Raw genomic sequence first — 15065 nt, 5'->3', positions numbered from 1 at the left:
AAGAAAAAGGATGTTTCAAGTTTACAAATGTAGTTCAAAAGACTAGTTACATTACAATGTTTGACGTACGAATGAAACCTATGCGACAAAATTTAAAGTAGTCAAAAGACGCTCCAACTATGCATGTATAGTCGACATCCAAGCAAGTATCAAAAAGAGTGCAGAAGCATGTATCAAGTAGCGTTGAAGGACCTGAGAAAACATATAGAAAACTGTCAACGAAAACGTTGGTGAAATCATAGGTGTTTTAGTAAACGTTGCATTTGAACCACAAGATTTAATATAATATGATTATCAAAATCATTTGCATTCCAAAGTTGTTATCAGTTTCGCGGGCACCCAATTATCAAACTTAACTGTTTTGCACCCTTTGCGTAGTGTTAGAACATACACTAGACCCAAAAATATATTTCATCCGCCGACGGTAGCGAACCGTCCGAATGAGGCTCGTCAAGCCCATGTGATCACATAATATAAGTTCACGTTTACACCCTGCAAGTGTAACTAATGATAATTGAATTGAGGATTTTCGTTCAAACCCGTACGTGGAATGTTCGTTTTCGTACTTGTGTTCAATGTGTAAAAGTATGATACGTATATGTTTCTCATCCCATAGTTTAAAGCATAAAAGTTGTTTAAAAGATGGGACTATGATCTCATCTTGAGTGCACGTATGAAAAGTACTTCACAAAGTAACGTGTGCGAAGGATAGTGCTAGTCTTGAACTAAACAAATAGGTCGTATCAATAACGGTAAACCCGATTGGTCAAAGATGTTCAATTAGTCCTATGGCTCGTTACGACTCGATTATGTAGCATGTGAATCAAATTGTCAAGTTTCATGCAAGATACAAGTATAGAAACAAGTTAGGAAGGTTGCATAATCATTTGGTTAAGTTTGAAGAAAAGTCAAACTTTGGTCGGTCAAAGTCAACGAAAAAGTCAACACTTTCTGGTCGGGTCCCGAACTATTTTTCTGAGGTTTTTATTCATATATAAACATGTTAGAACAAGTCTCATGTGAATCGGAGTTCCATAGGGTGCCAAACATTTTTCATATAATTGACATGTAGGTCAGAACCTGAACACGGCTTAGGCCGCGCCGCGACCCAGGATTGCCGCGCCGCGACAATACACGAGAGCTGGTACCTGGTCAGTCTCAAATGTCCAAGTCTTAATTCAAAACACTTCCAAGCATAACTCGCAAACCGCTAATACTTAGAACTCGTATCTTATATCGTTAGAAAGGTAATTTGACAAAGAACACAACTAAATACATCTCACCAACCAAAAACGTTATTTGTAACAATTGGCTTTCCAAAGTAAATGATCAATTAATGCACACATTTAATACTCAAATTTGATAAGTGCACATTTATGATTCGGGCATTTAATGCATACATACAACATGCCGTTTTGTAGGTAATCGAGCATACAATACAACTAACTACTTACTAACAATAATTCATGGCATTCAATGCATCAAATATTCATTTCAAGCTTATCAAACCCTAACCCAAATTCACCAAAATCACTAATCAAGTTTATGGAGTTTTCTCAAGCAACCTACACATGAAATTGAAGCTAGTGATGTTAGGAACACATTTAATACATGCATTTATGACATTTAACATCATTCAAACAACCAAATCACCAAATCAAACACACCAAAGTTTATGTTCATGCTAGTTACTTCAAATAACAAAATCGAACGTATAAATCATATATTCATGTTAGACTTGAGCCATAGACACTAATTAACAACTTTATAAGTTAAAAACATCAAGAACACCAAATCTAGTGATTTTAGAAAGTTACCCAAATGTAATGAAGTCGGTATGGAATCGAAGAGGAAGTTGCAAGGATTCCAAATATGTAATTTGTTTTGCAAGACACCCGCTAGCTTGGATTTAGATGATGATTCTTCAAAATGGAGAATTGAAAGAAAATGTGGAAGTAGAAGAAGAAAAGGAAAATGAAAAAGAAAAAGATAGGTGGTGGGGTGACTAGTCACAAGTTAGTCACCTCTTTGGCTCTTTGGCAAAACTAGTCCCTCGAGTTCGGTTGCGGGTGCGTGAATTACCTAAACGAGATATTTTTAAAACGCGAATTAACGAGGGATGTCATAATCATATAACGGAATTTAAATAGTTAAACGGAAAAGTAAACGGAAAAAGGCGGGATGTTACAATAAACTTCACTGCTGACGAGGCCTGGAGATTGATTGAGGAGATGACTATGCACCATCACGACTGGAACACGAAAGAACACATTTCATCAGCAACACCGCTTTCTGCCTCAGATCCTATCGAAAAAAAAAACCATCAAATTTCTCTCAGAACAAATAGAAAACCTCACCAAAGAAGTCGGAGAGGTAAATAAACTCTCGAAACATGTGTCTCAAGTGCAATTATGCTAGAATTGTACTGATCCACATCCGGCCAAGGTATATGAGGCTAAATGTGAGGACTATGTTGTCTACTCCGATAAGATCCTAGATCATCCGCACAACCAACCTACCAAACCCACTACCCTACCAAAGACCAGTCCAGATGATATCCTACTGCAAATCATCTACATGATCACAGGAAGACAAGACATAGCCAACTTAGTCATGACTAATCATGCAGCCGAGTAGTCTTGAAAATCAAATATGACAGCTAAATCAACGTCTCGATTCTTTAGGTTGTCCTAAAAATGAATCAAATGTGGCACATAGCCAACCTTCAGTTTCTTCTAAGGTGAAGAAACTAACTAATACCCGTTCGGTAGTAGTCATTGAATCATCACCTAAACCTACTGGGAAAGCACCCATTCCGCTCTCAGGCCGTCTCAAGCAAAGACATAACAAGATGAAATCTTTCAAGCTTGACGGTAAATTTTTGGACACTGTATTTAAAAATCCTCATAGTAAGAAATATTTAGGAAACTCCGATCAACCAAGGATAAGGTAACCGAAATACTAAATGTCCCGCTGAACGGGATTGTTCAGCCATTCTCTTAAATACTCTTCCTGAAAAACTAGGGGATACCGACGATTTACCCTTCCTTGTTCCATCTACCAATCTGGTACTATCTATTATCTCGCTGACCTTGGTGTTAGCATCAATCGCATGCCCTACTCACTGTTCCAGAGAGTCGAATTTGGAAACCATAACCTTACTAAAATGAGCATCCAGCTAGCTGACCAATTCACTAGATATCTTAAGGGAATAGCTTAGAACGTCATGGTTAAGGTTGACAAATTCCTTTTTTCGACCGACTTTGTGGTTATGGATTCTAAAAAAGACGTCAAAATCCTTATCATCTTAGGAAGGCCTTTCATGAATAAAGCCAAAGCGATCGTTGACATCTATTCACAGACGATCACTTAGAGAGTGCGTGGAGAAGAGGACACTTTCACGATCGACGACTCTATATGTCCTTCTGATGGGAACGGAGATATAAATACCATATCCACTAAAATTTCATCTTCCGTGAACCAAATTCAGAGAAGAAGATAGCAGTACAAGCCAAGAAGGATGACCACTTAAAACCTATCCAAACTTCTAAATCTTCATTTCCACCTTATTTTGATCTATTAATGACTAGAGAGGACTTCGTTCTAGAAGAACTCTTTGAACCAATTATTCTTGAAACTCCCGACCAGAGTGACGAGGAGGTGGATGAGGAAATAGAAATGGAAAGCTCGGATGAGAAGAAAGAGATGGAGGATTCTAGCATCAAAGTAGTTGCTAATATTGTAACCATATCAGAGACATCAATGGAAATTGTCTCACCTCCATGCCTAGAGTACAGCATTACGACCAACCAAAAGTCACTAAGAATAAAGACAAGTTTTGTGTCAGGGCTACCTTATAAACCATCACTCAAATACATAATGACATACACATCATGGAGTGATGAGGACCCCTTTAACCATACCATTCCAATAAAGGAGGTAAAAGAAGTTGATAGCTTTGTTATACCACAAGTTAAACAAAGCATTCACTTCAAACCACCTTCTCCTCTCATTGGACATACCTTATTCTATGTCAGCTTCAATCCCATTGGTATGTTCCAATATTACCTCGTGTGTCTACTGATGGACGTAAAGGAGCTGCCTAGATTTCCTGAGAAATAAGGCTGGAGTCAGGCTCGTGACTTGAACAAAACAAGCACTTCTCGGGAGGCAACCCGTGTATTTATTTTTCTATAGCTTTAGTAGTAGTTAGATAAGGATAATTAGGTTAGTTGAATAAGTGAAAAGTGAAACTTAAAATAAAATTTTCAACGCTTCTTAGGATGAGTTCACTTCTCCTACTTGTCTTGGGCTTAAGTGAATTAATTGCTTCATTATTTCAAAAGTCTTAAAATTAAAGGCAGTCAACACTTTAAGTGTAGGATTAAGCTTTTTAGTCATACGTTGATTTGTTGAAATTTCAAAAACCTAATTTTAAACCCTCAAGTTTTCAAATAACTTTTTCATCAAAATGCAAATCAGTGAGTCTATGGCCTAAAGCTTTATCACCTGTCTAGGTTTGACCTTTTCCATATTTACAAGTAATAGATAGTTATTGATGCCTGTGGTGGAGACTCATTGAATAATGATGAAACGACAAGGAAACTCGTTGATTATTTCATTGCAAGTTATTGGTGGATGGTCTATGGCGGATGAGAACGTCCTAATGAGCTCTACCTTCAGATCCTCAGCTCACAGCCACACCCAAGGGGAGTAATTAGTTTATTTCTCTTCATGTGTAGTGACCCGAACTTTTCCATGTTTATATATATTAATTGAGATTGATATTTACATGATTAAATGTTTCCAACATGTTAAGCAATCAAACTTGTTAAGACTTGATTAATTGAAATATGTTTCATATAGACAATTGACCACCCAAGTTGACCGGTGATTCACGAACATTAAAACTTGTAAAAACTATATGATGACATATATATGGATATATATATAGTTAACATGATACTATGATAAGTAAACATATCATTAAGTATATTAACAATGAACTACATATGTAAAAACAAGACTACTAACTTAATGATTTTTAAACGAGACATATATGTAACGATTATCGTTGTAAAGACATTTAATGTATATATATCATATTAAGAGATATTCATGCATGATAATATCATGATAATATAATAATTTAAAATCTCATCTGATATTATAAACATTGGGTTAACAACATTTAACAAGATCGTTAACCTAAAGGTTTCAAAACAACACTTACATGTAACGACTAACGATGACTTAACGACTCAGTTAAAATGTATTTACATGTAGTGTTTTAATATGTATTTATACACTTTTGAAAGACTTCAATACACTTATCAAAATACTTCTACTTAACAAAAATGCTTACAATTACATCCTCGTTCAGTTTCATCAACAATTCTACTCGTATGCACCCGTATTCGTACTCGTACAATACACAGCTTTTAGATGTATGTACTATTGGTATATACACTCTAATGATCAGCTCTTAGCAGCCCATGTGAGTCACCTAACACATGTGGGAACCATCATTTGGCAACTAGCATGAAATATCTCATAAAATTACAAAAATATGAGTAATCATTCATGAGTTATTTACATGAAAACAAAATTACATATCCTTTATATCTAATCCATACACCAACGACCAAAAACACCTACAAACACTTTCATTCTTCAATTTTCTTCATCTAAGTGTTCTTCATAAATTCTACAAGTTCTAGTTACATAAAATCAAGAATACTTTCAAGTTTGCTAGCTCACTTTCAATCTTGTAAGGTGATCATCCAACCTCAAGAAATCTTTGTTTCTTACAGTAGGTTATCATTCTAATACAAGGTAATAATCATATTCAAACTTTGGTTCAATTTCTATAACTACAACAATCTTATTTCAAGTGATGATCTTACTTGAACTTGTTTTCGTGTCATGATTCTGCTTCAAGAACTTCGAGCCATCCAAGGATCCGTTGAAGCTAGATCCATTTTTCTATTTTCCAGTAGGTTTATCCAAGGAACTTAAGGTAGTAATGATGTTCATAATATCATTCGATTCATACATATAAAGCTATCTTATTCGAAGGTTTAAACTTGTAATCACTAGAACATAGTTTAGTTAATTCTAAACTTGTTCGCAAACAAAAGTTAATCCTTCTAAATTGACTTTTAAAATAAACTAAACACATGTTATATATCTATATGATATGCTAACTTAATGATTTAAAACCTGAAAACACGAAAAACACCGTAAAACCGGATTTACGCCGTCGTAGTAACACCGCGGGCTGTTTTGGGTTAGTTAATTAAAAACTATGATAAACTTTGATTTAAAAGTTGTTATTCTGAGAAAATGATTTTTATTATGAACATGAAACTATATCCAAAAATTATGGCTAAACTCAAAGTGGAAGTATGTTTTCTAAAATGGTCATCTAGACGTCGTTCTTTCGACTGAAATGACTACCTTTACAAAAACGACTTGTAACTTATTTTTCTGACTATAAACCTATACTTTTTCTTTTTAGATTCATAAAATATAGTTCAATATGAAACCATAGCAATTTGATTCACTCAAAACGGATTTAAAATGAAGAAGTTATGGGTAAAAAAAGATTGGATAATTTTTCTCATTTTAGCTACGTGAAAATTGGTAACAAATCTATTCCAACCATAGCTTAATCAACTTGTATTGTATATTATGTAATCTTGAGATACCATAGACACGTATACAATGTTTTGACCTATCATGTCGACACATCTATATATATTTCGGAACAACCATAGACACTCTATATGTGAATGTTGAAGTTAGCTATACAGGGTTGAGGTTGATTCCAAAATATATATAGTTTGAGTTGTGATCAATACTGAGATACGTATACACTGGGTCGTGGATTGATTCAAGATAATATTTATCGATTTATTTCTGTACATCTAACTGTGGACAACTAGTTGTAGGTTACTAACGAGGACAACTGACTTAATAAACTTAAAACATCAAAATAATTTAATAGTGTTGTAAATATATTTTGAACATACTTTGATATATATGTATATATTGTTATAGGTTCGTGAATCAACCAGTGGCCAAGTCTTACTTCCCGACGAAGTAAAAATCTGTGAAAGTGAGTTATAGTCCCACTTTTAAAATCTAATATTTTTGGGATGAGAATACATGCAGGTTTTATAAATGATTTACAAAATAGACACAAGTACGTGAAACTACATTCTATGGTTGAATTATCGAAATTGAATATGCCCCTTTTTATTAAGTCTGGTAATCTAAGAATTAGGGAACAGACACCCTAATTGACACGAATCCTAAAGATAGATCTATTGGGCCTAACAAACCCCATCCAAAGTACCGGATGCTTTAGTACTTCGAAATTTATATCATATCCGAAGGGTGTCCCGGAATGATGGGGATATTCTTATATATGCATCTTGTTAATGTCGGTTACCAGGTGTTCACCATATGAATGATTTTTATCTCTATGTATGGGATGTGTATTGAAATATGAAATCTTGTGGTCTATTATTATGATTTGATATATATAGGTTAAACCTATAACTCACCAACATTTTTGTTGACGTTTAAGCATGTTTATTCTCAGGTGATTATTAAGAGCTTCCGCTGTCGCATACTTAAATAAGGACGAGATTTGGAGTCCATGCTTGTATGATATTGTGTAAAAACTGCATTCAAGAAACTTATTTTGTTGTAACATATTTGTATTGTAAACCATTATATAATGGTCGTGTGTAAACAGGATATTTTAGATTATCATTATTTGATAATCTACGTAAAGCTTTTTAAACCTTTATTGATGAAATAAAGGTTATGGTTTGTTTTAAAATGTATGCAGTCTTTGAAAAACATCTCATATAGAGGTCAAAACCTCGTAACGAAATCAATTAATATGGAACGTTTTTAATCAATAAGAACGGGACATTTCAGTTGGTATCAGAGCGTTGGTCTTAGAGAACCAGAATTTTGCATTAGTGTGTCTTATCGAGTTTGTTAGGATGCATTAGTGAGTCTGGACTTCGACCGTGTTTACTTGAAAAATGATTGCTTAACAAATTTTGTTGGAAACTATATATTTTTAACATGTGAATATTATGTGATATATTAATCTCTTAACGCGTTTGATATAATGTGATAGATGTCTACCTCTAGAACAAGTCCCATTGACTCACCTAATAATAATGAAGAGTCAAATGTAAATTGGAATGATTCGTGGACTGATTCACAAGTTCCCGAAGAGGAACCGGAAGAAGAGTCGGAATCGGAAGAAGAATCGGAACCGGAAGAAGAATCGGAACTTGATGAAGAAATAGAACCGGTGGGGGAAATAATAAAACGGTTAAGTAAAAGAAAATCCTCAACCAACCGACCAAGGTTAATTATGGTCAATGGTGTTTCCGCCAAGGAAGCAAAATATTGGGAGGATTACCAATTCTCCGATGAATCGGATTCCGACGAGAATTCCGATGATGTTATAGAAATTACCCCAACTGAATTTAAAAAGGCAAAAGAAAATAATAAGGGAAAGGGCATAAAAATAGAGAAATCTAATTCCAACCCCGATGAACTTTATATGTATCGTCAACCCCCGAAGTCCTTAAGTTGTAACAATGACCCGGGAACCTCTAAACCACCAGGTTTTTCTAAACCAATGTGGAAAACGACGGCTCGTATTAGGGGAACATCATATATCCCTAGAAACTTGGCAAAACGAACCAAAACCGAAGAAGAAGAAAAAAGAGAGTCGGAATAAGATAGTTGTATTCGTGTGGTGTAATATATGTAATATAGTGTGCTTATGCTTTATGATATATGTAAAAATTGCTTGTATTAATAAGTATTTTTTTTTTGAATCTAACTCTTGTCTATTTTACAGTATAAAAACACAAAATGGATAGACAACCCAATATTTTAAGAGACCTACCCGGAGACATGATTGATGAAATCTTGTCTAGAGTCGATCAGAATTCTTCGGCACAACTATTTAAGGCGAGATCAGTTTGTAAGACATTCGAAGAACGTTCCAAGAATGCCTTGGTTTATAAAAGGCTTTCGTTCGAAAGATGGGGGATATCACATTGGAAAATCCATAAGTTACGATGTGTTTACTTTGACGCATATATTGCGGGGAACCCAAATGCTATTTTACGCAATGGGTTAAGAAATTATTTTGACTCAATATATCCGAATATTGGACTTCGTGATTTAGAAAAAGCGGCTAACATGCAACATAAAGAAGCATGTTATGCTTACGGATTAGTAATGTTCGCTTCTCACCAAAGTGAGAACAAGAACATCGGGCTACAACTATTAAACAAAACGTTCCCACAAGTGACGGAGTCGGTAATTGGGGTAAGAAATGAGGTTTTTAGATTGTTACGGGAGTGTTGGACATTACGTAACCCTCGTCCCTTTGACGACGTTACAACACGCTGTCTTATCAAAGGCCATAATGGTTATGTTCCACAAGACCAAGGATGGGAAGTAATCCTAGTAAAACCAGAATGCATGACTTGTTTCTGGACATATGAATTACGTGTCTTTATTGCCTTTGCTGAACGACTTGTGTACTAGCTAGAATTATCTTCACAACCATCTTGTATCAAATTTATTGTGTGCTATATTTCATGCTATATGTAAAATAAGCAGTATTGTAAGTTTGTAAAATATTGTGTAAAAATTTGAACGCGAAATATTATTATAATCAGTTTTTCATATAGAATTGTAGTAGTTGAATTGTATATTAGCTACTAAGTATGAACTTAACGGGTAGGTACTACCCGAATTTAAACTTATAAAACGCTAATATGAAGAAAAAGCTTTTATAAATGAGTTCATACTATGCTACGAAATACTATTAACTACTCTTAATATTCTGTATGATTAACTTGTTCCATTTGACTATTTTGAAGGAAATGGCACCGACTACTCGACACACCGTGAATATGAATGAAGAGGAATTCCGTACTTTTCTAGCTTCAAACATAGCCGCAGTACAGGCTGCGTTACATACCAACAATAACCTTGGATCTAGCAGTACAGGAAATCGTGTAGGATGCACCTACAAAGAATTCACTGCCTGCAAACCTTTGGAATTTGATGGAACCGAAGGACCGATCGGATTGAAACGGTGGACCGAGAAGGTCGAATCGGTGTTTGCCATAAGTAAGTGTACTGAAGAGGAAAAAGTGAAGTACGCTACGCATACCTTCACAGGTTCTGCGTTAGCATGGTGGAATACCTATCTAGAGCAAGTGGTACAAGACGATGCGTACGCACTACCGTGGTCAGCATTCAAGCACTTGATGAACGAGAAGTACCGTCCCAGAACCGAGGTCAATAAGCTCAAGACAGAACTTAGAGGGTTACGAACCCAAGGATTTGATATTACCACGTACGAAAGACGATTCAAAGAATTGTGCCTATTGTGTCCGGGAGCATTCGAAGATGAGGAAGAGAAGATCGACGCGTTTGTGAAAGGATTACCGGAAAGAATCCAAGAAGATATAAGTTCACACGAGCCTGCCTCCATACAACAGGCATGTAGAATGGCTCACAAACTAGTGAACCAGATTCAAGAAAGAATTAAAGAACAGACTGCTGAAGAGGTCAATGTGAAGCAAGTCAAAAGAAAGTGGGAGGAAAACGGTGATAAGAATCACCAATACAACAATAACAACAACAATTACAACAATAATCGCAACAATTATCCCAACAATTGCAACATCAATCGCAACTACAACAAACAGCCCAACAACAACAACGACAACAACAACAACAACAACAACAACAACAGCAACTACAACAATCATCCCAACAACAATAATAACCGCAACAACAACAACAATCAGAAGCAGCTATGCCAAAGGTGTGAAAAGTATCACTCGGGGTTCTGCACCAATTTTTGCAACAAGTGTAAAAGAAATGGTCATAGCGCGGCGAAGTGTGAGGTCTACGGACCAGGGGTTAATAGAACGAAAGGAACAAATGGTGTCGGAACGAGTAATGGCGGAGCAAGTAGTGTCGGAGCAAGTTATGCCAATGTAGTTTGTTATAAATATGGAAAACCGGGCCACATTATTAGAAATTGCCCGAACCAGGAGAACACGAATGGACAAGGCCGCGTAAGAGTTTTCAATATTAATGCGGCAGAGGCACAGGAAGACCCGGAGCTTGTTACGGGTACGTTTCTTATTGACAATAAATCTGCTTACGTTTTATTTGATTCGGGTGCGGATAGAAGCTATATGAGTAGAGATTTTTGTGCTAAATTAAGTTGTCCATTGACGCCTTTGGATAGTAAATTTTTACTAGAATTAGCAAATGGTAAATTAATTTCAGCAGATAATATATGTCGGAATCGAGAAATTAAACTGGTTAGCGAAACATTTAAGATTAATTTGATACCAGTAGAGTTAGGGAGTTTTGATGTGATAATCGGTATGGACTGGTTGAAAGAAGTGAAAGCAGAGATCGTTTGTTACAAAAATGCAATTCGCATTATACGAGAAAAAGGAAAACCCTTAATGGTGTACGGAGAAAAGGGCAACACGAAGCTACATCTTATTAGTAATTTGAAGGCACAAAAACTAATAAGAAAAGGTTGCTATGCTGTTCTAGCACACGTCGAGAAAGTACAAACTGAAGAAAAGAGCATCAATGATGTTCCCATTGCAAAATAATTTCCCGATGTATTTCCGAAAGAATTACCGGGATTACCCCCACATCGATCCGTTGAATTTCAAATAGATCTTGTACCAGGAGCTGCACCAATAGCTCGTGCTCCTTATAGACTCGCACCCAGCGAGATAAAAGAACTGCAAAGCCAATTACAAGAACTTTTAGAGCGTGGTTTCATTCGACCAAGCACATCACCGTTGGGAGTTCCTGTTTTGTTTGTCAAGAAGAAAGATGGTACATTCAGGTTGTGTATCGACTACCGAGAGTTGAACAAACTTACCATCAAGAACCGCTACCCACTACCGAGAATCAACGACTTATTTGATCAACTACAAGGCTCGTCTGTTTATTCAAAGATTGACTTACGTTCCGGGCATCATCAAATGCGGGTGAAAGAAGATGATATTCCAAAGACTACATTCAGAACACGTTACGGTCATTACGAGTTTATGGTCATGCCGTTTGGTTTAACTAAATCACCAGCTGTGTTCATGGACCTTATGAACCGAGTGTGTGGACCATACCTTGACAAGTTTGTTATTGTTTTCATTGATGAAATACTTATTTACTCAAAGAATGACCAAGAACACGGTGAACATTTGAGAAAGGTGTTAGAAGTATTGAGGAAGGAAGAATTGTACGCTAAGTTTTCAAAGTGTGCATTTTGGTTGGAAGAAGTTCAATTCCTCGGTCACATAGTGAACAAAGAAGGTATTAAGGTGGATCCGGCAAAGATAGAAACTGTTGAAAAGTGGGAAACCTCGAAAACTCCGAAACACATACGCCAGTTTTTAGGACTAGCTGGTTACTACAGAAGGTTCATCCAAGACTTTTCCAGAATAGCAAAACCCTTGACCGCATTAACGCATAAAGGGAAGAAATTTGAATGGAATGATGAACAAGAGAAAGCGTTTCAGTTATTAAAGAAAAAGCTAACTACGGCACCTATATTGTCATTGCCTGAAGGGAATGATGATTTTGTGATTTATTGTGACGCATCAAAGCAAGGTCTCGGTTGTGTATTAATGCAACGAACGAAGGTGATTGCTTATGCGTCTAGACAATTGAAGATTCACGAACAAAATTATACGACGCATGATTTGGAATTAGGCGCGGTTGTTTTTGCATTAAAGACTTGGAGGCACTACTTATATGGGGTCAAAAGTATTATATATACCGACCACAAAAGTCTTCAACACATATTTAATCAGAAACAACTGAATATGAGGCAGCGTAGGTGGATTGAATTGTTGAATGATTACGACTTTGAGATTCGTTACCACCCAGGAAAGGCCAATGTGGTAGCCGATGCCTTGAGCAGGAAGGACAGAGAACCCATTCGAGTAAAATCTATGAATATAATGATTCATAATAACCTTACTACTCAAATAAAGGAGGCGCAACAAGGAGTTTTAAAAGAGGGAAATTTAAAGGATGAAATACCCAATGGATCGGAGAAGCATCTTAATATTTGGGAAGACGGAACCCGGTATAGGGCTGAAAGGATTTGGGTACCAAAATTTAGAGATATGAGAGAAATGGTACTTAGAGAAGCTCATAAAACCAGATACTCAATACATCCTGGAACGGGGAAGATGTATAAGGATCTCAAGAAACATTTTTGGTGGCCGGGTGTGAAAGCCGATGTTGCTAAATACGTAGGAGAATGTTTGACGTGTTCTAAGGTCAAAGCTGAGCATCAAAAACCATCAGGTCTACTTCAACAACCCGAAATCTCGGAATGGAAATAGGAAAACATTACCATGGATTTCATCACTAAATTGCCAAGGACTGCAAGTGGTTTTGATACTATTTGGGTAATAGTTGATCGTCTCACCAAATCAGCACACTTCCTGCCAATAAGAGAAGATGACAAGATGGAGAAGTTAGCACGACTGTATTTGAAGGAAGTCGTCTCCAGACATGGAATACCAATCTCTATTTTATCTGATAGGGATGGCAGATTTATTTCAAGATTCTGGCAGACATTACAGCAAGCATTAGGAACTCGTCTAGACATGAGTACTGCCTATCATCCACAAACTGATGGGCAGAGCGAAAGGACGATACAAATGCTTGAAGACATGCTACGAGCATGTGTTATTGATTTCGGAAACAGTTGGGATCGACATCTACCGTTAGCAGAATTTTCCTACAACAACAGCTACCATTCAAGCATTGAGATGGCGCCGTTTGAAGCACTTTATGGTAGAAAGTGCAGGTCTCCGATTTGTTGGAGTGAAGTGGGGGATAGACAGATTACGGGTCCGGAGATTATACAAGAAACTACCGAGAAGATCATCCAAATTCAACAACGGTTGAAAACCGCCCAAAGTCGACAAAAGAGCTACGCTGACATTAAAAGAAAAGATATAGAATTTGAAATTGGAGAGATGGTCATGCTTAAAGTTGTACCTTGGAAAGGCGTTGTTCGATTTGGTAAACGAGAGAAATTAAATCCAAGGTATATTGGACCATTCAAGATTATTGATCGTGTCGGACCAGTAGCTTACCGACTTGAGTTACCTCAACAACTCATGGCTGTACATAACACTTTCCACGTCTCGAATTTGAAGAAATGTTTTGATAAAGAAGATCACACTATTCCGTTAGATGAAATCCAAATCAACGAAAAACTCCAATTTATCGAAGAACCCGTCGAAATAATGGATCGTGAGGTTAAAAAACTTAAGTAAAACAAGATACCAATTGTTAAGGTTCTATGGAATGCTCGTAGAGGACCCGAGTTCACCTTGGAGTGTGAAGATCAGATGAAGAAAAAATACCCGCATCTATTTCCAGAAGATTCGTCAACACCTTCAACAGCTTAAAATTTCGGGACGAAATTTATTTAACGGGTAGGTACTGTAGTGACCCGAACTTTTCCATGTTTATATATATTAATTGAGATTGATATTTACATGATTAAATGATTTCAACATGTTAGGCAATCAAACTTGTTAAGACTTGATTAATTGAAATATGTTTCATATAGACAATTGACCACCCAAGTTGACCGGTGATTCACGAACGTTAAAACTTGTAAAAACTATATGATGACATATATATGGATATATATATATAGTTAACATGATACTATGATAAGTAAACATATCATTAAGTATATTAACAATGAACTACATATGTAAAAACAAGACTACTAACTTAATGATTTTTAAACGAGACATATATGTAACGATTATCGTTGTAAAGACATTTAATGTATATATATCATATTAAGAGATATTCATACATGATAATATCATGATAATATAATAATTTAAAATCTCATCTGATATTATAAACATTGGGTTAACAACATTTAACAAGATCGTTAACCTAAAGGTTTCAAAACAACACTT

Source organism: Rutidosis leptorrhynchoides, chromosome 6, assembly GCF_046630445.1.
Source record: "Rutidosis leptorrhynchoides isolate AG116_Rl617_1_P2 chromosome 6, CSIRO_AGI_Rlap_v1, whole genome shotgun sequence".
Classification (NCBI taxonomy): domain Eukaryota; kingdom Viridiplantae; phylum Streptophyta; class Magnoliopsida; order Asterales; family Asteraceae; genus Rutidosis; species Rutidosis leptorrhynchoides.
This window is presented reverse-complemented; position numbering follows the sequence as displayed.